The sequence below is a fragment of the Rhinolophus sinicus genome, chromosome 3 (genome assembly GCF_057876585.1).
Source record: "Rhinolophus sinicus isolate RSI-liver-muscle chromosome 3, RSI-T2T, whole genome shotgun sequence".
NCBI lineage: Eukaryota > Metazoa > Chordata > Mammalia > Chiroptera > Rhinolophidae > Rhinolophus > Rhinolophus sinicus.
In genome coordinates, this window is record NC_142503.1 from 109,957,115 (window position 1) to 109,984,737 (window position 27,623).

Genomic DNA, 27,623 nt, shown 5'->3' on the forward strand with positions numbered 1-27,623 from the left:
TGAAACATGTCATTAACAGAGTACGTTTTTAAATGGTTGGTCTTTATGGAAACAGAATCAGCACTCTCTTAAAGGTTAAAAACTAAGTGGGTATCATAATAGAGTCGCAAATTAAATTTCATTTCATCTTCAAGTGTCAGACTATGGTCTACAGATTTGTCTTTTGTCTAAAGCACAAAGGGATCTGGCAGAGGGTATGAATGAAGTTGAAATTCAATCCAGGCTCTCTGCTGACTAAACCCTGCACTGGTGTAGGGCTTCATCAGCCTCCAGGAAAAGGGTGCCTCTTCCTAATTCATCTTCCTAGAAAAGCTTCCTTTTTTTATAATTCTCCCAAGATTCTGTCTAGGCTAACAGATCTTGGACAAGCGCAATTAGCACTACAACAGCTAAAATCAGTAGCAACTATACAAAGAAGTTCTCACACATCAACCCTGTTTCCTATCAGGCATCCAGGGTAAATTTTGAAAATAAGAATTGAAATTCAAAGAGTTCATTTCCATAACTGTAAGCCTAAAAGAACAAAAAAAGAAAAGAAAAAAAGTCTTAGAGGTGAAAATATTCTCTGTAAGAGGAGATGATGCTACTGACCACCTGGTCACATGTTTTAGAGGAGTTTTCCCCACAGCAGTAACACCTGCACACAGATTCACACAGTCAGTCACCAAGTCCCACTTGTGATCAGCAATACAGGCCTGAGAGAAGCCACAGAGAATAGTGTCTGACTAAAGGGACTGAAAGAATGACCAATTATGTTGACCTGAGCAACAGCTGTGATCTAAACTTTGAACTAATCTAACACCTATCCCAACTAACAATATCCTGTTGCTGCAAGCCCCTGGAGGCTCTGGGCTCTTAATGAGTCTTCTCTGTCCCCAGCTCCCAGCATGACACTGGGCATGTAGATTCAATAAATGTTAGTTGAACTAACAAGAGACATTTAGAATTTGCCACTTAGTGGTTCCTAATATCCTCAGTGTAAGCTCAACAGTGAAGGCAATTAAAATCCTATCTGCTATGGAATGTAAGCTCATTTCCTCCTATTAGGCTCTCAATTCAATTCTATAAATATTTATTGAATAACTATTTAGTGTAAGGCACTACACACCTAAAACTGTGGGGAATACAATGATAAATTCATACAGAGCTGCTGCTTTTAAGGTGATTATGAGTTCATGAAAGTGACCAAGGTACAAAGGCAATGTATCAACCAGCAGGTTGTCACTCCCTACTGGTAAGCCAAGAAACCTATAGACAATGGAATTCATTTTAGAGTCACCTTAGGAATTTGTGCTGAGCTGCCGCAGCCCTGAACCAAAGTGAACGGCAAGAGCTTTGACATTAGCAAGGGGCTTTTGCTGAACTTTTTCAACTCAGATTTCCCATGATCCCAAGTTCAGTTGTTCTCCCAGGGAAGACAGAGTAAACGTTGTCATGGTGCCCAAGAGGAGAGTGACAAACAAGATTATAAGAATGCAGGATCTCACAGCAGGAAGCTGCAAAAAGGAAAACATGGTCAGGGAGCCCAACCCATTGCCCAAGAAGTGGAAGGACATCCCAGCTTCCTGCACCAGGATTCCTTCCTATGTCCCAGGGCTACTGCCAGCCTACCATGATTGACAGCTACCTAATGCCCAATAATGGATACAACATTCTGAAACTCAAAAGCATGATCCTTGTATATCTTATATCTTTTGTATCCATATTAAAAAATTATATAACTGCCCAATGGCCTGTCAATATTATGGCATGTTTTGAGGGGGTAAAATGCAATAAATCATTTTGAGTAGGATTGGTTTCAATTTGCTCCTTGTCCAATTTGAATACCAATCTTTTAATGAGAACAGTTCATATTATGATATTGGTATATCTCACTGTGATCTTGTTTTAATGGGAAAATTGCACTGTGAGATTGATGTTGCCTTTGAATTATAGGTTCTTAGTATTCTGCATTTGTGTTTCCTAACTGAACCATAAGTCAGAATGCTGTATAATCAAACTGAATGAGGCAGTTGGCCAACAATACAGTGTAGACAAAAAAATAAAAATCAAAAAAATAAAATACCCTGTATTCATCTTTTAGTTGCTCTTCTTTCTTTTTCTCTCTGGATTCTCATCATTCCAACCAGCGCTACGGTGCCCAGAAAGAAGGCGGCAGTGACCGCCTGGGATGAGCCGAGCTTGGAAATGTGTATCCCACGGGCAGCACCAACGGCGACCGCGCAGCGGTGGTGACGAGGTCTGCCTGGAGCTCGATGGGGTCCTCAGCCGGTACAAGCGCACAGAGCGGCCTGCAGCGACCAAGCGGGCAGCACGGCGCTGGTCATCATGGAGCAGGAGCACGGCAAGATGCCCCCCGCCCCAAACTTAAAGGGTCTAAGAGCAAAGGGCGGCTTTTGATTTTGAGGCAGTCGACCAACTGGGACCTGATTGGTGGAAAAGAAGTGCCTAAACAACAGGCTGTCTACGCAATCTTGATGAGAATTTGTGGGGGCGCCACACATATGGGTGCCTGTCGGGGGTCCAGGTGCTGACAGTGGTTTCGGGGTCATGCACTGCCCACAGCCTCCTCATCAACATGGAAGGGGTCGAAATGAGAAGAAGCAGCTGGGAGATGGTGACATCGAGAGAGTTAAAGCCCCCAGACACACTGAAGATCTCAGCCATGAAATGATTATGTCAGCAGCCTGTAGGGGGAACCACACCTTGGCCTTGACCGAAACCGGCTTGGGGTTCGCATTTGGAAAGAACAAGATGGGGCAGCTGGGCCTCGGCAACCAGACGGCTGCGGTCTCCAGCCCCACACAGGTAATGTACCACGGCCAACTAACTACCAAAAGGGGCTGAATTCAATGTGAAAATGGACTGCAAAGGAAACCTTTGGGTACCCTGAACATGGTCAGGTGGGCCACAACTCGGATGGAAAGTTCATCACCCAGGCACAGTGGGTAGAGTAGGACCCCGAGCTGGTGCCCAAGTGAGTGTCCATCTTCATCCAGAAGATGAAAGAGGACAGATGTTGCCAGTCTCAAACATGGGTGTACGAGACGCAGCCTGCGACTCTAACCACGCGCTGGTCCTGGACGCCCAGAAGTGCATCTTCTTCTGGGGCTTCCGAGGCTACAGCTGGCTGGGCCACACCAAGCAGGAGAAGGAGATGGTGCCACGCCTGGAGAAGCTGTGTGACTTCCCCAGATCTACACCAGCTCTACCTGATCCTTCGCTATCAGCGACGGGGGTGTCTGTTTTTCTCCGGAGCCACCAACACGTCCCGTGAATGTACTCTGTACCCGAAGGCTGGCCAGGACCTCTGTTACTGGAGAATCCCGAGCCTGGCTTGTGGGAAGAACAGCATCATCGTGGGGCCCATCATCCACCTCCCATCTTCAGGGAACTGGGCTATAGGTCACAAGCCCGGTCTTTCACCACAGCTCAGTTAGGGGAAGACGCCGGACAGCATTTTTGCAGAGCAGGTTGCCATGGGCTGCTCGCACTCCTTGGTGATAGCGAGAGATGAAAGTGAGACCTAGAAAGAAATCGAGAAACTGCCAGAGTATAATCCCCACACCGTCTGATTGTCCCGGAGTCTCCAACTCCACACCTCTGGCGGCAGCTGTTGTTTCCATGTGCACTGGGATGAGAAGTCAAAATGAGGAATTTAAGCAAAAGTTGAGGGAACGTACATTTTTGTTAGACTCCCTGAAGTTCCGTCAACTACCTTTTCGGAATGCTCTCCAAAATGTTTTTTTCCTCTCTTAATGTTTAAATAAAATACTTGCTCATAGTTGGCTTAACATTCCTCAAACAAAATAAAATAAAAACAAAAATGTTACTGTACTTGGCCATAATTCATGAAATGTAATAGGCATTTCACAGTCTTATAGTCTCATTGCAGAGAATGTAATGAAAAAGAAAATGTCACATGATTAATCATTTCTCCTGACAAAAAGTTTAATAGGAAAAGGAGAATGTTGTATTACCAATGTAAATTAGTCATTTTGGTCTAATGCTGTATTTCCATGGGGATCACACCATGCTGTCTGCAAGGTAGCCCGAATCTTCCTTCTTGATAGGAAACTGAATTGTTTTTGAGACAGCCCCAAGAATGTGACAAAGCTCAAGAAACAACAAAAAGATTTAGAAGAATGACTAGTGTAACAAAGGACTTGCTCTTGATGATGTGTTCTTTTGCAAAATAACAGCTTTTAATTAACTGAAGTACAGATGCAAAAACTAACTTTCAAATACCAAGGACAGAGAACACATTATGTTTTCCTATGGATTATACCAAGAAAAACAAAATAAACTTTGAAGCAATGTGAAGAAAGATAAAACATTCATTATTAAATGAAATGTCCCTATTACAGGGTACACTCTAAATGCAATAAGCAGAAGATGGTTCTCACTAAGAGAAATTTCCTCTTGAAAGAAAGAGATCAGAAAGCGTTGCCAGTTTCAGATCCCAAAGCTGATATATCTAGTTTGCATCCAACTGGAAGCAGGATGAAGGAAAATGAGCAATTACAAAAATGAATAAACTAGCAGAAAAGATAAAAACTCACAAAGAGATATTGAGCTGTATTTAGGGAGAAAATAAAATTGATTAGAAAATAAAATGCTCAAAATATATTCCTAAATTTAGTCCTCTAAATTACTTGGGAATTTCAAAACTAAAAATAACATAAAGCAGTTCAATTCCTTTACTAGAGGCCCCTAATATAGGAGGCTTTGAACTAATTTGATGGCAGCCTGTTCAAAACTGCCTGTCAAAAATGGAAAGAGTAAAGTTTAATTAATTTGGCTTTCTTCCATTCCACAAATCCAAGTGTGAACATGTGCCTAAGAACCACAAACACAAAAGACAACTTCTATTCCCAAAGAGAGTCATCCTTGATTTGAAACAAAATCTGCCCTGGCAGAGAAGGGAGCAGATCTGGCACACAGGTGGGTGGTAATGAACAGCAATGGGAGAAACGGCTCTAAAAATTACTCTCAGAACATTCCATTTGTTTTGACTCCTAAACCAATCACTTGATTATAAAAAGAAATGATGATAATCCACGTTTGGGGCTGAAAAGTAAAATTATTATAGAAGATGTAAATCAATACCTTCAAAGAAGAAAATCACTGAAAGATTTTTAATGACAGAAAACTTAACATGTTATGGATCAATTAAACTGGAAATATTAAAACCATAGAAACAAAATACCATACACTACAGGGAAAGAAAAGAACACTGAGTTCCTAGCCAGGGATTTGTGGAGGCTGAGAGCTGTGTGCTATGACGTGCAGCAGGGCTGTGGGATTAGACACAGCTCCTGGAGGCCTGCTGTAAATTATAAACCAGCATATGTGCAAGGGGAAGAAGCAGCCCATTAGTAAATCTTTCAAATATAGATGGGCTCCCAAGAGGTTAGTTTGTGCATTATTCACAGAAATAACTTTGACGGCACAAAGATTTGTGGAGCATTTCAATTGCCCTGAGATAATTAAGAATTTGTTCAGTGAACAAAAATGGAAATCTTAAAATCATAGTAGCTGAACAAATTATTCCAAAATGACATCATTTATTTGATAGTAAAATGAGTTTGGACAAAAATTAACAGGAGATTGTAATGTGGTCACTTAAACTGAAAGAATACAACACAAAGAAAGAGGGCCACTGAGTTGTTACGTTCACCCTTCAAAGAAGGGTATAGAGCCTCCGTTAATAATTATAACTCAACATGTACCATATCTGACTGAAATTCAATGCATTCGTTGGCTGTAACTTAGAAAACTTCTCATAATGGATTCTCTATAATCATAGCACTGGTACAATCTGCTAAAATGTTCAATACGGCAGTTGCACTTGGGCTAGGAGCAGCATACAATTTTCTTTTCTGCTGTGTCTGAGTGGCTAACTCTGGCAAAAATTCTTCTAGTTAAATGTGGCTTTGAATAATAAACTCACTGTCCTTTGAAAGAAGAGTGCTGGGTGTATGAAATGAAGAATAGCTTTCACTCTGTTAATGCATCTTAACTGCATTAGTCCTGTGCTTGTGAGGGAAATATTCTTGATGCAGCTTAGAGAGAAGCTACTTTCATCTTATATTTAAAGCAGACACATCAAACTCACGCAAGCAGGGTATTCTATTATGCAAAAGAACAGCTATAAATATAGATGTCAAGAAAGAAAAGGAATTTAAGGAGCAAGTACAAGCACGCAACTGAAAATTAAGTGGGATGAGAAAAGTCAGAGAGCAAGAAGGTCAGGAGTGTTTTCACGTTCTAACCACTTTCTTATGTTTTTTCCTAATCTTTTTATCACTTTTTAATTTTTCTTCCAGGAGAAAAAAATTTTGCTAATGCATATACTAATACACTATCCCTGACCAAGCCCATCCTAGTCATGCTTACTAGTTATATTAGCAGGTCACTCTTCCTCACAGTTATTTTTCCTGATGAGGTTTACATTTCAGGTCCCAGAGATGTCAGAGGGGATAATTCCTGGGGTCAGAGCGTTCGGATCATAATTCTTCCTCTGACTTCTCTTAGGGACAAGAGTGAATTACTTAATCACTCACAGAACCAACATAAGAATTGAGAATAGTGCTGAAACTTGATCTCTAAGCCTAAGACCATATCTGTTGCTCATTCTTGATTCGAATAATAAATCACCCATGATATTGATTTTAAAAAGAGCAATTTGATTACATTCCAAAAATTTCCAAAAGTCACTTCCCCAGTTAAATCGAAGGCTACGGGTCATGTTGTCAGCATAGGAAGTCATAAGCCGAGCAGATCTCTATTGTCATTACTCAAAAATACATCTGCATAACCAACCCTGACCTCTCACCTGTATTCAAGTCCCATATTTCCAATTGCCAATTGGACATCACCACTCAATATTCTGTCTCCTTCAAATCCAGATTCTCTTTCCAAACATATTACCTTCCCTTTTTGACTGACTCTACTTCTAAATTAAATAATATATGAAAGTCAGTAGAACAGTTCCTGGCATATTAGCTTGTGCTTCCTAAGGGTTAGCTTCTGTTCTCAAATTCCATATTTCTATTAATACTCCACAACTTTGTTAGTCTCCATGCTTAATATCTCAGATTTTAAACCATTCTCTCTGCTCTATTGTCTTTATTAAGTCACTATCAAGCCACTTCCCTACTCCTCCTTCTCCTATCCTAGGTCAGGTTTCTTCAAATTTGTATTACTTCATTAGCATCTTATAATTTATTTCTACTATCTGAATTCACTTACTCCCATCCTATTCCCTACCTGCAACTTGACATTTCTCAGTTCTTAGATGAATCTTGCTAAAGGCCTACAGTTAGCACGGTGGTCCTCTTCACAAAAGCAGACATGTATCATGTACAAGTCTGAATGTGCATATAGGAGAAAGGATATGTAAGCGGAGGGACACTAGTAATTCTATGCTGGAATTTCTTCCTGACATTTCTTGGGAAACCTATGTTTCACCAAATACCAATAACAATCAGTCAAAAAATCAGAAAGATAGAAAAGTATTATAATTCTCCTGCAAAAATTAAAGTTTAACAATTAATAGAGGCATTACTGATGACAGGAACTACTGATGTCGAGTTGAAAGCAAGACAGAAAACACTGACACACAGGCTGGAAGACTAAAGTCCACATTTCCAGGAACTGACATGGGAGCAAGTAGGAGAGAAGGGTTCATAACCTGTTCAGTCAGTGAATCTCGTACCTGTTGCCTTGTTGTAAGTGTATATTCATGGCCCTATCTATGCTAACGGTCATTTTTTTTTCAAATGAAATAAGTAGTAATAGGTTTATATTCATTGTATACGGTAAACAAATCCTATGAGTGAAATTCTAAGAAATAACAAGTAATGGTAGGAAAATAAGTCCTTAAATTGGCCATTTTGACAGGTGCTTCTGTGTAGTGCTATTAATATCGCTTAGAAATCCAAATGTTAACACACTTTGAACCCTACTGAATAATATTGGCTGGTATTTTCCAGTGTTTGAATATGTACTATAACTATTATTATTGTAGTCTTAAATTAATATTTCCTATTTACTGCACAACTTTTAAAGAAATCCATCACATAAAAAGTATGAATGAAGTATTTTAAGAATAACTTAGGACTTCAGAAATTCCCAGGAATTCCTGGGAATTCCAATTTATTATTCCTGAATCCCAAAGATTAATATCTGTCAAGAATTTTCTTTTTAATTTAAGTTTATTGGGGTGACAATGGTTAGTAAAGTTACATAGGTTTCAGGTGTACAATTCTGTAATACATCATCTATATATCACACTGTGTGTTCACCACCCAGAGTCATTTCTCATTCCACCACTATATATTTGATCCCATTTACCCTAAGAAATAAACAAATGCAATTCTAATAAGTTCAAAAGAAGAGAAAATAACACAGTTAGAAAAGACCAAGCAGATGGCATTAGAGGTTGGTTACAAACACTAAAGTGTAAAGGGGTCTGTAAATACAGGGGAATGAGTTCGATGCAGAAAGAAGAGCACACACGATAGTATAGCAGTGTAAAGCCACAAGCTTATTTGGAAAGCAGCGAGTCGTCTGGTTTGGTTACTGTAGACAAGACAAGGAAAAAATGTTGAGACTACGCGTACATTTTGAAGGGTGTCAAATGCTTAAAAGCCAACGGTGCCTATTTGAAATTGGTTCAACAAATAGTTGTTGAATGTTTCCTATTTTCTCCATGAAGTCTCTGCCAGTGATTTTCACAATGCCTTCTTTGAAATTCTATAGAATTTAACATGTTTACCAGACAACTGAACAGCTGTGAGTCTATGAGGACCTCAGGGAAAGGTTTCAGGCTACTTGGTGGTGTTGCCACTTGAGAGCAAGAACTGCCTGTCATGTCAAATACCTTCTTTCTGTGGGGTTCCTCAGGGAGCCCTATACACTAGGAAAAACAGCAGAATGGAAATCAGAGTACCATTGTATTTACAGCTGAGCAAGCAGCAGAAAGCCCTCATGCTTAATCGAACCTAACCTATATCATGGGACATGGAAGCAAGTTCAAGATCATCTAAAAAGAGACAACATGAGTGAGCAAGAAATCGGAAGAGATCCTAGAAAAAGAAAAGAAGAAAAAGATAAGAAGATAGTTGGATTTATCCCTCAAGGGCCCTACCGATGTCCATTTAGTATTGTGACCAAAAACAACACACAAGAGAGCACACAGAATATGGTCATGCTCTCGAAAGCATAAAATTCTGCTCACTAGCAAACCTTAGTCCAGTGCTGATTGTGGGCTCTGACCAATTTTTGACTCTACTGGGCCTGGGAGCATCCATTAGAAGAGGGCAGATGGAGGGGTGCATCAATTAGCTAATACCTTAAAAATAGGATTTCTTTACAGCAGCACTATTGACATTTTAAGGCCAGATAATTCTTTGCAGTGGGGGGCTGTCCTATGCATTGTAGGATGTTTATCAGCATTTCTAGTTTCGACCCACTAGCTGCCAAAAGTATCCCTCAAATTGTGACAACTAAGTATGTTTCCAGACCACCAAATGTCCCTAGAGGGGCAAAATCACATCTGATTTGGAACCCTTACCTTCAAACACTCACGTGACTGCTGGTCACGTGTTGGGAAGACAGCTGAATGTTTCAAACTACGAATTTCACTGGGCTTATCTGTTCTATGCAGGTTGAGCTCAGATCTGCATTAAGTATGTTCATTCCAGTGCCCACACTGAAAGGACAGCAGCTGTCTAAGGGAAACACTTCACATAACAGTGGCAAAGACGCAAGAGGGAAAAGCCAAACCATGCAAGCTCGTTTCAAATCTTTGCTTATTTCCTGACTGCTAATAATATCCCATTCACCAAAGCAAAGCACGAGATCAAGCTCCAAGTTAGAGATGGAGAAGTACACTTAGCCAACCTTGGAAGGAGTTTCCATTTACATCTAAAGGGCATGGGTAGAGGAAGAGGTGAAGAATTAATGGAGGTAATTCACTCTACCACAGTGGACCTGCTGAGAAGTAGAGAAGTCTCTTCCCCACAGAGGCCATGCCTTGTAATACCAAAGAAAGACAAAGAATTGCAGGGCCACAAACAGAAAGTTATCTAAGAGCATTTGTACCAATTCATTAGTACGATCAAACCACCTTTGGAATCTAATCGATAAAGACGCTGAGTAAAGACTGAGATTTTTCTACAAAGAATAGTAAGACTTCTAATGCAATCAAAATCTTGGCTCAGATCACCACAGGACCTAGGAGACTTGAAAAAACAAAATAAAAAGGGAGTTCATACACAGCAAAAAACATATGATTCTAATCTGCTTTAGAATTTTCTCCAATCTTTACTGAGAAAAAGTTAGCAGGCTTTACACAAGAGCTCTCCATATCATTTATAATTGGCTGGATATAATACCACTTAACTATAGAGCAAACTGTACTTAATTCTCTTCCCATGCAATGGATTTAGTTATTTTACATCCACTCTTCCGTGATTTTCAAGATCCCTAAAGAACTCACCCAGGTTTTATTTACTAAGGATAGCTGGATTAGTCAAACCATACTTGACCATTTTAGTCAAATGTCTGGTGGTGATTCCAGTCTGGATGTTCCACACATTTGAGCTATTCAATTTCTCCCCCACAGGAACTTCTTGTTCCATACCCTAAAATTATCTGATCCCTCTTCTCATCTACGGAACGAAGAAGTATCTGACCACAAAGTACATGCCAAGATGCATTCAGGCATTCTGGCTTTCACTACAATAGTTATGGAGCACCTGTTATAAGCTGGGTACTCTGCTAGATGAAAAGTAAACAAGTCCTACCATGTAGACAGTAGGATCCAGAAAAAGATGGTGATAAGTACACAAGTAAATTACAGGACAATGTCAAGACGTCATCAACAGAAAGAACTTCTGTGCCATCTGGGTAGGAAATGATAGAGAAGAAGGAATGGCTAACTCATCATGCTAGAGGTGTCAGGAAGAATTTCCAGAAGATGTAAATCCAGTATGATGTAGAACACATTTCTTTCATTAGAAAACTAAAGAATCAAGGTGACAATATCTCTTTATATTTAAACATGCTTTTCTAGCTCACAGTTTCCCATTTAGTGAGAAATATATTACAAAGGAAAGTATTAAAGTGTTACTGAGTTGTCCTTAACCTTAAAAAAAAAAATCTAAGTATGTGTTGTAGCTAAAAACTATAATATCCAAGGATCTCCATTTTCTCACCATATTTTCCAAGTGTGTTTTTGTTTTTTGGTTTTGGTTTTTGTAAATAAGATATAGATTCTGGAGCAATTGTTACATATGATTAAACTGCATTCTATATTGTTGATCTTTGTGACCTCCTGCTTCCTTTGCTAGTGTACTACCAGTATAATTACTTTATAAAAGAAAGAGTGAAGTAATAGATGACAAAAACATTCACTCAATTTCCCTCTTACCCAAGCTATCATCTGGAATCTCCGAGTCTTGCAACCTTCTTCTAAAGCTATTAATATTATCGCTGTGTTGACCTTTGCTGCTGTTTGCCATTTTGAAATTTACAGATCAGCAAGCACCAGTAAATCTTGTCAGAATTAATGCAAATGTAAGACACAGTCATTATCGGCTCCTCACGGTAAAGAATAGCTTGCTACAATGTTATTACTGAGACACAATTTATTCTGATTGCCAGAAAGATGAGACGCCCTGAACATAAGCAGTAAACTCACGCCGAGAAATAAATTTCACTGGCATTGCCCACACAGAAGTTTGCTCACAAGGATGAACACTGTCAGTGCAGAGAGTGCTGGAGTGATGGATTCACTCCTGAGTAGCTCCCATTTCCCCCCTGCTGGAAAATGAAAGTTAATTTGCTCTCATTCATTCTTTTCACCATACTAGACATTTTCAGGGGTTGAATTCAGCGAATGAAGACTGGTATATCATGGCCCAGATGAGTCCTCTTTTCTCCCCCCTTGGCATTGAATATGCCTTTATTTTTTAGCCCTGCACATTTCTTTCACAGGGCTCCCTAGGTTTAATACATCAATGAATTCCAGGCTAGCAGAAAGCATTCTTTGCTCTGTTGGATGTGCTTATGTTTCTGATATATAAATAAGTGGTTGCATAAAAGAGTTAACAATATATAGGCAGCAGAATTCCTGTTCATGACAATTTCATCTCCTTGGTGCATTTTTAAATCTCTATGAAGAATTCTTGTGATGATATTTATTGAACTAAGAATTTGAATGCAGTAGTCTTCTTAGTGAAAGAATGTGAATACTGTAAAAGAGTAAACCCTGGAAAATAAATCTAAGGAACAAATATTTTTATGTTTCCAAAAATAACTAGCTAAAATATGGGTGTTTATCAATCCTTCAGGAAAAGAGGAACATTTAAAAGAAACTGAATATAAATACATGAAAAAAAAACCTTGGATATATGAGCAAAAGGAACTCTGAGCATGAAATGGACTCATGTTTTTGTATTGGCTTCCAGTCTAAAGTGAGGGCCTCAGACTTCAAAGAATATGAGAAGTCACAACCAAAACTGACACAAAAGGATTTTATGATCCTCAAATAAATTACAAATTAAAAATCTCTTAAAATATTATTTCTTCAAATCTGAATTTAATTTGAAAAATAAAACAAAACAACAACACAAGGTCTAAATCCTACAACCAAAATCATGCCTAAATAAGCAAAGTGTTCAGTATTTCCAATGTGTCAGCTGAGGAACAACACATGAATCACCATGAACAATCAAGGTAACATGGTGTCACAAAAAGAAAATGACAATTGTCCAGAAACCAAACTCAAAAGAATGGAAAATTTTGATCTGAATAATACAGAATTCAAAATAGCAGCCCTGAGGGAACTCAATAAGATACGAGAAAACTCAGAACACCAATTCAATGAGCTCAGAAATAAAATTAATGAACAAATGGAGTACAATACCAAAGAAACTGCAATTCTAAAAGAGAACCAAACTGAAATTCTGGAGCTGAGGGACTCAATAAAAGAGATGAAGAATGCATTAGAAAGCAATGGAAATAAAGTAGACCATATGGAAAAGAGAATTAGTAAGCTCAAAGATACAAACCTAGAAATGATTCAGATGGAAGAAGAGAGAGAAATAAGATATTTTTTTAAAAAAATAAAAGAACTCTATGAGATCTATCCAGCTCCATTAGAAAGGGCAGCATAAGGATAAGGGATATCTCAAAAGGTGAAGAAAGAGAGAAGAAAAAAAGATACCCTCTTCAAAGAAATAATAGATAAGAATATTCTAAACCTGTGGAATGAACTAGACATACAAGTACAAGAAGCTAACAGAACATCTAATTACCACAACAAAAAAAAGACCAACTCTAAGACACATTACATTAAAACTGTCAAAAGTCAATGATAAAAAAAGAATTCCTAAGACAGCCAGAGGAAAAAAGAGAGTAACCTACAAAGTAAACCCCATCAGCATCCAGCTATCATCAGATTTCGCAGCAAAAACTTTACAGGCCAGGAGAAAGTAGGATGATACATTCAAAATATTGAGAGATAAATCACCAGCCAAAACTACTGCATCTAGCAAAGTTATCCTTTAGGTATAAGGGAAAATAATCATTTCCCAAACCAAAAAAAAGTTAAGGGAATTTACCACCATGAGACTTGAAATTCAACAAACATTTAAAGGACTTCTTCCACCTGAAACAAAAAGACAAAAGTAAACAAAACTTTGGTAATTTCTGGTCAAGGTGGTGGAGTAGGTAAATGCTGTGCTTGCCTCCTCTTAGGATCACATCAAAATTACAACTAAACTACAGAACAACAATCATTGAGAATCACCTGGAATATAGCTGAACAGAAGTCCTATAACTAAAGACATACAGAAAAAAGTCACATGGAGACAGGTAAGAGGGGCGTAGACAGAGAACTGGCTTCTGACTGTGCCAGAGCACCACCTGGCTGCCTCCATAGATGACACACAGAAATGCCAAACTAAGCAGGCACCAGAGCCCTGTGAAAGCTAATCCTGCTCCATAGGGTCAACCCCTATACAGTAGCTCTTCCACTATAGTCATGCCAATCCTTACAGTGAATCAGCCTGAGGGTCAATACCTCTCATTGACTGCCAATAGCAACCAAGCTCAATAAAAACAGGAGCACACACACAACCCAAACAAAAGATACACCTGCAGCACCCAGCTCAGGTGACCAGGGAGACTGTGCCACTGGGCCCCATAGGACACTGACTACATAAAACTATTTTACTAGGACCGGGGAAACATAGCAACTCTACCTAATATATAGAAACAAAACACAATGAGATAGCCAAAATGGGCAGAGAAAGAAGCACATAACAAATAAAAGAACAGAACAAAGCTCCAGAAGGAGAACTAAACAAAACAGAGACAAGCAATCTACCAGACGCAGAGTTCAAAACACTGGTAACAAGGATGATCAATGATCTAGGGTAGAACTTCAATAAAGAGATAGGAAACATAAAAATGGACTTAGAAGACTTAAAAAGGAACCAGTTCAGAAATGAAGAATACAATAACTAAAATGAAAAATACATTAGAGGAAATCATTAGTAGATTAGATGAAGAGGATTGATTTGGTGATTTAGAAGATAATGTAGCAAAAAGCACCCAACTCAAACAGCAAAAAGAAAAAAAGAATCCAAAATAATGAGAATACCGTGTTTCCCCGAAAATAAGACTTAGCCGGACAATCACCTCGAATGCATCTTTTGGAGTAAACATTAATATAAGACCCAGTATTATATTATATAATATTATAATTATTATATTATATTGTGTTATATTATATTAAAGACCGGGTCTTATACTAAAATAAGACTGGGTCTTATATTAATTTTTGCTCCAAAAGACACATTAGAGCTGATTGTCCAGTTAGGTCTTATTTTCGGGAAAATTGGGTAGTTTAAGGGACCTCTAGGACAAAATCAGTGTACCGACATTCACATCATAGCGGTACCAGGAGAAGAGAGCAAGGAATTGAAAACCTATTTGAACAATAATGACAGAACACTTCCCTAACCTGGTGAAGGAAATAGAAATACAAGCCCAGGAAGTGCAGAGAGTCCCAAAAAGATGAACCCAATAAACCCCACACCAAGACACATCATGATTGAAATGCCAATGGTTAAAGACAAAGAGCAAATCTTAACAGCAACAAGAGAAAACAAGTTAGTTACCTACAAGGGAGCGCCCATAAGACTGTCAGCTGATTTCTCAACAGAAACTTTCCAGGCCAGAAGGGATTGACAGGAAATATTCAAAATGACGAAATACGAGGATCTATTACCAAGATTACTCTACCCAGCAAAGCTATCATATAGAATTGAAGAAAAGATAACTTCCCAGAAAAGAAAAAGCTAAAGGAATTCATTGCCACCAAAACTGTATTACAAGAAATGTTACGACTACTTTAAGCAGAAGCAAAGAGAAAACAAACAAATGAAGATCAAAAATATGAATAATAAAATAGCAATAACTGTGTACCTATCAATAGGTATTTTAAATGTAAGTGGATTAAATATTCCAATCAAAAAACATAGAGTAGCTGAATGGGAAAAAAACAACAACATGCATATGCTGCTTACAAGAAACCCACCTCAGATCAAAAGGAACACAGACTGAAAATGAAGAGATGGAAAAAGATATTTTATGCATATAGAAATGAGAAAAAAAACTAGAGTGGCAATACATATATCATACAAAATAGACATTAAAATGAAGACTATACAGGACAAAGGAGGACATCGCATAATAATAAAGGGATCAATCCAACAAGAGGACATTGCCCTGGTAAACATTTATACACCCAACATAGGAGCAGCTAAACATGTAAAACAAATATTGATTGACATAAAGGCAGAGATCAGCAGTCATACAATCATATAGGGAACTCCAACACCCCACTGACACCAATGGACGGATCTTCCAGACAGAAAATCAACATGGAAACAGGGGCCTTAAATGACACAGTAGACCAGATTGATTTAATTGATATTTTTAGAGCATTTCTTCCCAAAGCAGCAGAATACACACTATTTTCAAGTGCACCTGGACCATTTTCCAAGATAGACCACATGTTAGGCCACAAAACAAGTATCAGTAAATTTTAAAATATTGAAATCATGTCAAGCATCTCTGACCACAAGGGTATGAAACTAGAATTCAATTACAAGAAAAAAAATTGGAAAACATACAAACACATGGAGGCTAAATAGCATGCCATTAAACAATGAATGGGTCAACAATAAGATCAAGATAAAAATCAAAAGATACCTTGAGACAAAGGAAAACAAAAACACAATGACCCAAAATTATGGTACACAGCAAAAGCAGTCCTAAGTGGAGGAGTGTGGGCTTGGGGGGTGGAGAAATTCATAGCAATGCAGACCTACCTAAAGAAATAAGAAAAGTCTCCAATATACAGTCTAACTTTACTCTTAAATAAACTGGAAAAAGAACACCAAACGAAGCCCAAAGTGACTACAAGGAAGGAAATAATAAAGATCAGAGTGGAAACAAACAAAATAGAGACTAGAAAAATAATATAAAAGATCAATAAAACCAAGCGTTAGTTTTTTGAAAAGATTATCAAAATTGACAGACCTTTAACTAGACTCATCAAAGAGAGAGAGAGAGAGAGAGAGAGAGAGAGAGAGAGAGAGAGAACCCAAATAAATAAAATCAGAAATGAAAGAGGAGAAGTGACAACAGACACCAAAGATATATGAAAAATTTTTTAGAAAATATTATGAGCAACTATACACCAAAAATTGGACAATCTGGAAGAAATGGATAAATTCCCAGAATCATACAATTTTCCAAAGATGAATAAAAAAGAAACAAAAAAATCTGAACAGAACAATTACTACCAACGAAATCAAATCAGTAATCAACGAGCTCCCAACACACAAAAGTCCTAGGCCAGACGGCTTTACAGGTGAATTTTACCAAAATTCAAACAAGAATTAACACCTATTCTCCTCAAACTATTCCAAACAAAATCCAAGAGGAGGTAAGGCTCCCAAGCTCATTTTACCAGGCCACCATTACCCTGATTCCAAAACCAGACAGACATTACAAAAAACAAAAAATTATAGGCCGATATCTCTAATGAACATAGATGCAAAAATTCTCAATAAAATACTAGCAAACCAAATTCAGCAATACATTACCAAGATCATACACCATGATCAAGTGGGATTCTTTCCCAGTATGTAAGGTTAATTTAATACCTGCTAATCAATTAATGTGATACACTACATAAACAAAATGAAAAATAAAAATCATATGGTTGTATCAATAGATGCAGAGAAGCATTTGACCAAATCCAGCATCCATTTATCATTTAAAAATCTCAGCAAAATGGAATAGAAGAAACATATCTTAAGATAATAAAGGCCGTATATGATAAACCCACAGCTAACATCATAGTCAATGGGGAAAAGCTAAAAGTATTGTCTTTAAGATTAAGAACAAGACAAGTATGTCCACTTTCACCAGTTTTATTCAATATAGTACTGGAAGTCGTAGCGACAGCAATCAGACAATAAAAAAAGAAATAAAAGGTATCTAAATGGGAAAGGAAAAAGTAAAATTATCATTACATGCAGATAACATAACACTATAGAGAGAGAACCCCAAAGATTGCACCAAAATACTATTAGAACCGATAAATGAATTTAGCAAAGTATCAGGATACAAATTTAATATTCAGTAATCAGTTGAATTTTTATACACCAATAATGAATTATCAGAAAGAGAAATTAAGAAAACAATCCCATTTAAAATTGCATCAAAAAAAAAAAAAAAACTTAGGAATAAATATAACCAAGGAGATAAAAAACATGTACTCAGGAAATTATAAGACATTGAAGAGATCAATTGAAGAAGACACAAATAAATGGAAACATATACCATGCTCACGGATAAAAAGAGTTGATATAGTTAAAATACCCATATACCCAAAGCAATCCATAGATTCAATGCAATCCCTATCAAAGTACCAATGGCATTTTTCACAGAACTACAACAAATAATCCTAAAATTTATATGGAACCATAAAAGACCTCAAATAGCCACAGCAATCCTAAGAAGAAAGCTGGAGGCATCATGCTACCTGACATCAAATTACACTACAAAGCCATAGTAATCAAAACAGCATGATATTGGCATAAAAACAGACACATAGATCAATGGAACAGAATAGAGAGCCCAGAAATAAATCCATGCCTACATGTTCATTTAGTCTATGACAAAGGAAGCAAGAATTCACATTGGGGTAAAGACAGCCTAGTCAATAAATAGTGCTGGGAAAACTGGACAAATATGTGCAAAAATATGAAACTTGACCACCTTCTTATGCCATATACAAGAATAAACTCAAAATGGGTTAAAGACTTAAGTGTAAGACCTGAAACATAAAACTCCTGGAAGAAAATATAGGAAGTAAAGTCTTAGACATTACCCTTAGTAATGTTTTTACTGATATATCTCCTCTAGCAAGGGAAACAAAAGAAAAAATAAACATATGGGACTACATCAAACTAAAAAGTTTTGTACAGCAAAGGAAACCATCAACAAATGAAAAGACATCCGACTGAATGGGAGAAGATATTTGCCAGTGATACATCTGATAAGGGGTTAATATCCAAAATTCATAAAACATTCATACAACTCAATACCCCCAAAAAAACAAACAATCCAATTAAAAAATGGGTAGGGCACCTGAATAGACATTTCTCCAAAGATGGCCAATAGACATATAAGAAGATGCTCAGTGTCACTAATCATCAGAGAAATGCAAATAAAAATCACAATGCGATACCGCTTCCCTCCTGTCCAAATGGCTATCATTAATAAATCAACAAACAACAAGTGTTGTCATGGATGTGGAAAAAAGGGAACCCTTGTTCACTGTTTGAGGGATTGCAAATTGGTGCAGCCATTACGGGAAACAGTATGGAGGTTACTGAAAATTTTAAAAATAGAAGTACCGTGTGACTCAGCAATTCCACTCCTGGGTGTTTATCCAAAGAAATACAAAATAATAATTCAAAAAAAAATGTATGCACCTGTATGTTTATTGCAGTGCTATTCACAATACCCAAGAGATGTAAACAACCAAAATGCCCATCAATAGACGATTGGATAAAAAGTGGTACATATACATACAATGGACTATTATTCTGTCATAGAAAGAATGAAATCTTACCATTTGCAACAACATGGATGGACCTAGAGGTTATTATGTTATGTGAAATAAGGCAGATTAAGAAAGACAAATATCCTTTTCCCTTACTTATATGCAGTATCAAGAACAGAATAAACAAACAAAACAGAAATAGACTCATAGATACAGAGAACAAACTGATGTTGCTAAATGGGTGGGAGTTGGGGTGGGAAGAGAAAGGTAAATGGATTAGGAAGTACTAACTGGTAGTTACAATAGTCATGGAGATGTGAAATACAATATGGGAAATATAGTCAATAATGTAAAAAGTACATGTGGTGTCAGATATGTACTAGACTTATCAGGGGGATCACTTCATAATTATATAAATGCCGAACAACTGCACTGTGTTCCTGAAACTAATATAAAATAATATTGAATGTAAACTATAATTTGAAAAATTATACACACGATGTCAAGTACAGGATAGGGAATATAGTCAATGGTATTGTAATAGCTATGTATAGTGTGAGATGGTTAGTAGACTTGGTGGGGTTATCACTTTGTGAGGTGTGTAAATATCTAATCATTATGTTGTTTTATACACCTGAAACTAATAATAATAAATTATTTTTTAAAGTATTAACTGTAAAAGAAACAAAACGATAAATTGAACTTCACCAAAATTAAAAATGTCTGTTCTTTTAAAGATATGTTAAAATAATCACAAGTCAAGTCATACTTATGCACACACAACACAAAATATCCAGAATAAATTAAAAAACTGCTACAAATAAAAATACAACCCAATTTTCTAAATGGGGAAAAGACTACACCAAAAAGGAAAGAAAAAGCATACTAAAAAGTACTCAGCATCTTTAGTCATTAGGAAACTGCAAATCAAAGCCACAGTGATAATATTGTTTCAACACTCACTAGAAAAGCTAAATTAAAAAGATTGACAATTTCAAATGTTGAGAATGTGGGGCCACTGGAAGTCCCATAAAAATGCTGGTGAAATTATAAAATGGCACAACCATTTTGGACAATTACAGTTTCTAAATAAAGTTAAACATATATGTACCCTATAACTGAGCATATTCACTCCTGGGTATTTACTCAGGACAAATAAAACTTATGAGGTCTGACAATTAAGTTTGTGAACTTGTTGCAAGGATGTTGCTAATCTTTTTTGATACCAGAGAGATTATTTATTATGAATTTGTACCAAATGGACAAATATTTAACCAAGTTTACTATTTGGAAGTGCTGAAAAGGCTGCATGAAAAAGTTAGACGACCTGAACTTTTCACCAACAATTCATGGCTCTTGCATCACGACAATGCACCATCTTACATGGCACTGTCTGTGAGGGAGTTTTTAGCCAGTAAACAAATCACTGTATTGGAACACCCTCCCGACTCACCTGATCTGGCCCCCAAGGACTTCTTTCTTTACCTGAAGATAAAGGAAATATTGAAAGGAAGACATTTTGGTGACATTCAGGACATCAAGGGTAATATGATGACACCTCTGATGGCAATCCCAGAAAAAGAGTTCCAAAATTGCTTTGAAGGGTGGACTAGGCGCTGGCATCGGTGCATAACTTCCCAAGGGGAGTACTTCAAAGGTGACCATAGTGATATTCAGTAATGAAGTATGTAGCACTTTTTCTAGGATGAGTTTGAGAACTTAATTGTCCGACCTTGTATGCCCACATAAAGTCTTTTGAAAAATGTTTATAGCAGCTTTATTCATAGTAGCCACAAACTGGAAACAGCCCAAACATCCATCAATAGAGGAGTAGATAAATATTTTGGTACAAGATAAGGGACCAAAAAACAGGGCTACACTACTGATAAAACAACAGGACAAATTTCAAAAACATATGCATATGAAAGAAGCCAGATGTACAAAATAGTACATATTATATTACTTTATCTACATAAAGTTTGGGTACAATGCAAACCAGTCTGTAGTGCTATACATCAGAACAGTGGTCACCTATGGGGGCGGTGTGTACGGAGAACTTTCTGCTGATACTGGAATGTTCTATGTGTTGATTGAGACGCTGTTTACATGTGTGTGTACATTTGCGAACACCCATTTAAGATCTATGCATTTCACTCAATTTGCATAGGCAAATTTTATCTTAATAAAGTATTTTAAAATATTAAATATCCAAGCTCTTTAGTCATAAGTCATTGCTGAAATGAAACATATGGTGCCACTTAGGGATGTATGTGTTCTCAAAGACATACTGTTGAGAAATTTTGTGATATTTGAAAGCTTGGGGCATATTATTTGGTGGGTGGACATAGCACAATCTTTACTAATGCGTGAAAATAAAATGTTGTGATCTTACATATTTTATGATGGATACCAGTACATGGCACTAGGAAAGGACAATCCACCTTTGCCCAAATTATTTTACCAGGTTATTTGGGATTAGAGGTATAGGTCTGAAATCCAAGGTGTTGGTCTAGCATAAAGCACAGAGAAGAGTATGGAAAGCATTAAAAGTTTGATCCATATGCTTTGTATTTTCTGGTTACTACAACTGAATTCTTAGGAAATACAAAGCATATTTCAATTTTCTGAGTTTTATAAGTCTACAAATAGTATCCATTTTTTATCATTTCCATTAAGCAAATGGCAACATATGCTTGGATTTGTTTCACAGGTAGAAATATTGAAGCAAATGGAAATTAAATTCATAATTAATTGATACCAGTGTGACTAGTTTAAAGGGGACCATTTCTAGCAGTCTTGCTAACCCAATTGTCTTGAGTGTTCAAAATCAGACAACTAATAAAATGTATTTGTAATTAATAGGCCATTTTTAGAATAAGAATCACAATTTACTCTCCCATTGTTCAATGATCAAGCAATAGAAGAAAAAAAATTTAAAACCAACCTCTCAACTTCTGAAGTATTACTTCCAGTAAATGATAGGTCCTTGCAAACACAGAAGACAAAATAAAAGAGTGTTGATTATAAAAACACGGGTTAGTATTGGCAATAGTTCCCTGAAAGAATGAATACTATATCTGAATTTTCCTTATCTCTAAGCAATTACAAGAATACATTCAATTTATTGTGGGAATGTATCATTCTCCTAGAAAAGCAACCTACAAAAGCTTTTCTGACTTGCTGACTTAGAATATGTTTCTGTTAGAAATATAGTTAATTCCAAGGAAATTCAGAGTATACCCACTCTTTTCAGGTTCATTTATTTCCCTTATACAGTGGTTCCCAATCTTGTTATGATTGCAGACACTTCTGTTAATTGGATGAACATTACTTGGATTCTCTCTTCAGAAAACATGAACATATGCTTGTACACAAAAAATTTGGCAAGTAATTTCCAGGGGTCTGTGAACTTGTGATTAAAAACCTTGCACTAAGAGAATCACGTTTGAAACTCACTGTGATTCTTTTAATGACCAATTTACTATTCAACATATTGGATACAGAAGTGGTTCCCAACCAGGAGTATGAGAAATTCCTCCTTTTTAGATTTACATGTAAAATATTCATCTGATACAGGTGATCCTTTGAGAACCTGTTAAGAAAGTGTATAAACAAAAAAAAACAAAAAAATTGCCATGATTTCATTTCTGTTTTAAATAAATTTAATCACAACTTGTGCTATGTTTAAAAACAATGGTCCAGGAATGTGAAAAACAGGCTATTCAATGTAGTGACAATGCTTGGTATACACCTGAATTTGCAGACCGTCTGGAATAAGCCCAAGACACATACACCCCACTCCCACTACAAGGGGAGGCATGAAGCTAACTGACTGGGGAAAATAGAAATAAAAAGTTCCTAAGAGAAAGTATTTTAATTTAAATACAGAAGGTTATCATCTGACACACAGAGAGAGACTATTAAGAAAAGTTTATTGTAATATAACCCCTATAATTATATTGCACTGCTCTTTTAAAATAGCCTTAGTTTTGATCTGTTATTTGCATTTTATTTCAGAAAGATTTCTTAACAGCAAATTGTTTCCAGTTTTATTTATAACTTGTGGTGACACAAAGCGAACTGGGTTCTATAAATTACCATGGAAAGTAGTGAGCCAACGTTTGGCAGAACAAAGCCCCCAGTATATAACAAGCAAGAAGGGAATACAGTGTTTGCAGTTGCAGACTAAAAGTGAAGAAGAAAAATATTTGTATTGCAAATACCATATTAAAAATGGACACTCTTCATGACGGCTTTATGCGATAGTTTTGCAGGCCTGAGGTAAGAAATAAAAATTGGTCACTCTGTTTAGCACCATTGAGTACTAGGACTATTCCCATGTCCTCAAGCTCACTAGCATATCTAGTTCTTCACTAGACGTCTACACCAAGTCATTTACCCTTGATTGCTTCAGGCTAGTAAATATTATATTTTTAAGGAGCTTTGAAGCTTTACTTTGGGCAGAGTCATGATCAGATAGCTTAATAAAGCCAGTTTGTGTGGGACCATGACTAACTTTTGCTGTGTTTACAGACATTTGGTCACAGAATTAAAGTTAACTTTTTTTTTTTTTAATTCTCTTTGCCACAGAGGAACCCAGACATGCTCTATTTGCAAACCGACTACATGAAACGAAAAGCACAGTAATTCTGAAGCTGTTGGCTTGGATAAAATGGGAATGTAATTAAAAAGAAAAAGGTTAGTAAAAGATCATGCTGGGAATTGAAAATAAAAATCTGAAATGATGTCCCAGCCTGCCCATAAGGTTTTTCTCACTGTGTAGAAAGTTATCTCAAATGCTCTGCTTGTCGCACGGTCCGTGTTCTTTCCCTGCTACTGCCTATTTGTGTGTTTTCTGTTTTGAACCATCTCCACAAATAATCAAAATGATTTAATGCAGAATGTGTGCTGTATTACTCTAATGCTAATAATTACCTAAAACTATTTGTTCATTTGCATACTGGTGAGAAAAAATAATTTTCATAACTCTATGATTCTTTTCATTCTAAACTCTGTGGCCACTAGCTCCTTTCACAACAGCAAGCACATTACCAGTATCTTCAGGAAAATTCCAGTACCATATTTTAAACTAAATTGATTCTTGGGAGTATAAATACACTTAAAAGGGAGTATTTTTTGCTTTTTTTCTCCATACACCAATAGTATACAAAACACAGAAGCTTTTTAAATACATTGCACAGGATCACTGGCTTAGAATAGAGGGGTAGCTTGGGGATCATCTAGTGAAACACTCTCATTTTACACCTAAAGACGCTTTGGCTCATATTATTTACTGAGGGTGACCCGCTCAGCGGCTGAGCTAGTGCCTGATAGTTCCCAGGCCCATAAACCAAAAGCCCTGATGATGTTAAACGTGTCTACTGAAGTCAAAATCCTCCCAGCTGATAAGGAAAAACTTCATTTCTCCATTTTCCGTTTTCACTATAACTTCCCTTGGTTTAGGTTTGAATCTCTGCTGTGTATGAATTCAAACTCACTTTTCCACATTGATTATCGAGTACTCCAATGCCACACTAATCTTCCTAAGAGTCTCCTTTTCTCTGCTTTGACGAAGATGGCCCTACTTTTCTCTAGAACTCTTTAGAAAATTATTGCAACCAAAATTCATATCCAAATTGAAAATCTATAGAGTCCACAACAGTTTTTCCCCATTGGGATGAGATAACGTCAGTTTCAATGATTGAGCAGAGAAAAACACAAGAAGGAAAGCAGGTTCCACATGGGGAAAAAAAAAAAAAAACCACAACTTTGATTTCTGACACACTTCATAATGACCATCAAACTTTCAGAATTAGGAGAGACCAGGATGTTCACCATCCCAACATTGCCCAGAGGGTGCTTCTTGGAACTCAGAGGCACAAGTAGTGGTGTTCATGGTTCTGTGGCCAGGTAGATTTAGAAAATGGCACAGTTCGACCAAGTTAAATGAATTCCTTTCCTGTAAAATTCTCAGAGCCCTTTCACTTAGCTTGCTAACAGGCTAGTAATACATCAAGACAGGAAATTATAGGCTATGTGTCCCAAATTTGTTTGACCAAGAAACCCTTTTACAGAGGATTCCATAGAATTACTGTTTTCAGGGATATCATTGGGGAAAATGCTGATCTAGACCACTTTGACAAATTGCAACTTGCTTAGTGCCACAGTCAGGAGAAGGACTCAATCTGTTTTCAATCTAGTCTTTACTGACAGGAACATTTCTGTTTGTCTTAGGCTTTTGTGGTGCCAGAAAACGTCTTCGAGCTGCATCGAATAGAAAGAAAATGGAGAGAAGGGCAAGATAAGTGGGGAGCCTAACCCAGGATGAGCAGGAGGAACTGCCCTTAGAGGAGCATAGAGACTGCCATCTCTAGCGTGAAACTCAAATTGAAAGGTTTAATTCTTAGTTGAATAAGAATAAACACTAAAGAAGTCATTGCATGTGTAAAGATAAATCACTAAAGTTATTTAATTAAATTTCAAATAAAATCACACATAGAAACTCTCATGACATGTATTAAGAGAACTTTTTAAAAATATGTTTACAATTTTATAAATTTCACTAGCCAAAAATGGAACATTGTGAGCAATAAGAATAGTAACTGCAATTGATTGAAAACATCATCTTATGGGACATCATCAAAATGGTGGCTTCACAGCAAAAGAAACCATCGACAAAATAAAGAGGCCACCAACTGAATGGGAGAAGATTTTTGCAAACAGTGCCTTTGATAAGGGGCTAATATCCAGAATATACAAGGAACTCATGCAACTCAACAACAAAAAAACAAACAACCCAATTGAAAAATGGGCAAAGGACTTGAAGAGACATTTCTCCAAAGAGGACATACAAATGGCAAATACACATATGAAAAAATGCTCAACATCACTAATCATCAGATAAATGCAAATCAAAACCACAATGAGGTATCACCTCACCCCAGTCAGAATGGCTATCATCAACAAGACAAATAGTAACAAGTGTTGGAGAGGCGGTGGAGAAAAAGGAATGCTCATACACTGTTGGTGGGAATGCAGACTGGTGCAGCCATTATGGAAGGCAGTGTGGAGGTTCCTCAAAAAATTACGAATAGAATTACCATAGGACCCAGCAATCCCTCTCCTGGGTATCTACCCAAAAAATCTGAAAACATTTATAGATAAAGACACGTGTGCTCCAATGTTCATTGCAGCTTTGTTTACGGTGGCCAAGACATGGAAAAAACCAAAATGTCCTTCCATAGATGAATGGATAAAGAAGTTGTGGTATATATACACAATGGAATACTATTCAGCGGTAAGAAAAGATGATATAGGAACATTTGTGACAACATGGATGGATCTTGAGAGAGTAATGCTGAGCGAAATAAGTCAGACAGAAAAAACAGAGAACCATGTGATTTCACTGATATGTGGTATATAAACCAAAAACAACAAAAGAACAAGACAAACAAATGAGAAACAGAAACTCATAGACACAGACAATAGCTTAGTGGTTACCAGAGGGTAAAGGGGGTGAGGGGTGGGGGGTGGGAGATGAAGGTAAGGGGGATCAAATATATGGTGATGGAAGGAGAACTAACTCTGGGTGATGAACACACAATGGGATTTATAGATGATGTAATACAGAATTGTACACCTGAAATCTATGTAATTTTACTAACAATTGTCACCCCAATAAATTTAAAAAAAAATAAAAACTAAAAAATGGTGGCGTGAGGTGAGCCTCTGTAAAGCTCCCCTGGAATTTACAACTAATCGAACAACAATAACTCCACAAAGGACTCCCTGCACAGCAGACAGGCAAGATGAAGAGGCCCACTACTGAATTCACCTACAGATGGGCGAATCACGCAAGCAGAGGAGGAGGGAAGGGAGAAGTGCGGAGACGGAGCCCCGCAGGTGCAGGACGCAGACCTAGCTCAGCACTCCCAGCTCCCTGCATCTCGGAACTACTGCAGCTGCGGGATAGAGAAGAACTCGGACTGCTAGGGCTCCGCTTATGGCCCACAGGGCTGAGGGGGCAGCATAGAACACGGCTGAACCCAACGCTCACGGCAGAGACCTCGGAGAAAAGACTGAGGAAGAAGGCTGAAAACGGTGGTTTAAGCCTTCACTGCCGAGCAGAGAACGGAAGCCTTAGGCACTGAGACTAGCCGCCCCCTCCCTCCCCTCCCAGAGCTCACCCCGCCCCCACCTGCCCAGTGCTAGAAACGGAACAGTAGCAGTGTCAGATCAAAAGAATAGAATATTTGCTGTTCTGAGAACTGTGGACAGCAGACACAGATTCACAGCCCAACTAGTTCCAGCAAAGGGGAAGACTGGCTGTAGTGGTGGTCACGACCATTGCTCTGGGGCACCTCTCACAACTCACCCCACCCCTGTCCCCTCATATCTGGGCAGATCCCTGCAGGAGTAAACAGAACTGCTGAAACATACAGGATCTGAATCTGGTACAAAA

The 27,623-nt window shown here is 37.5% G+C and overlaps 1 pseudogene; it reads left to right on the forward strand.

The window, feature by feature from the left end:
* The first annotated feature begins 1,434 nt into the window (after window positions 1-1,434).
* Window positions 1,435-3,575, forward strand: LOC109458250 (protein RCC2 pseudogene; annotated as a pseudogene).
* The last annotated feature ends 24,048 nt before the right edge of the window (window positions 3,576-27,623 follow it).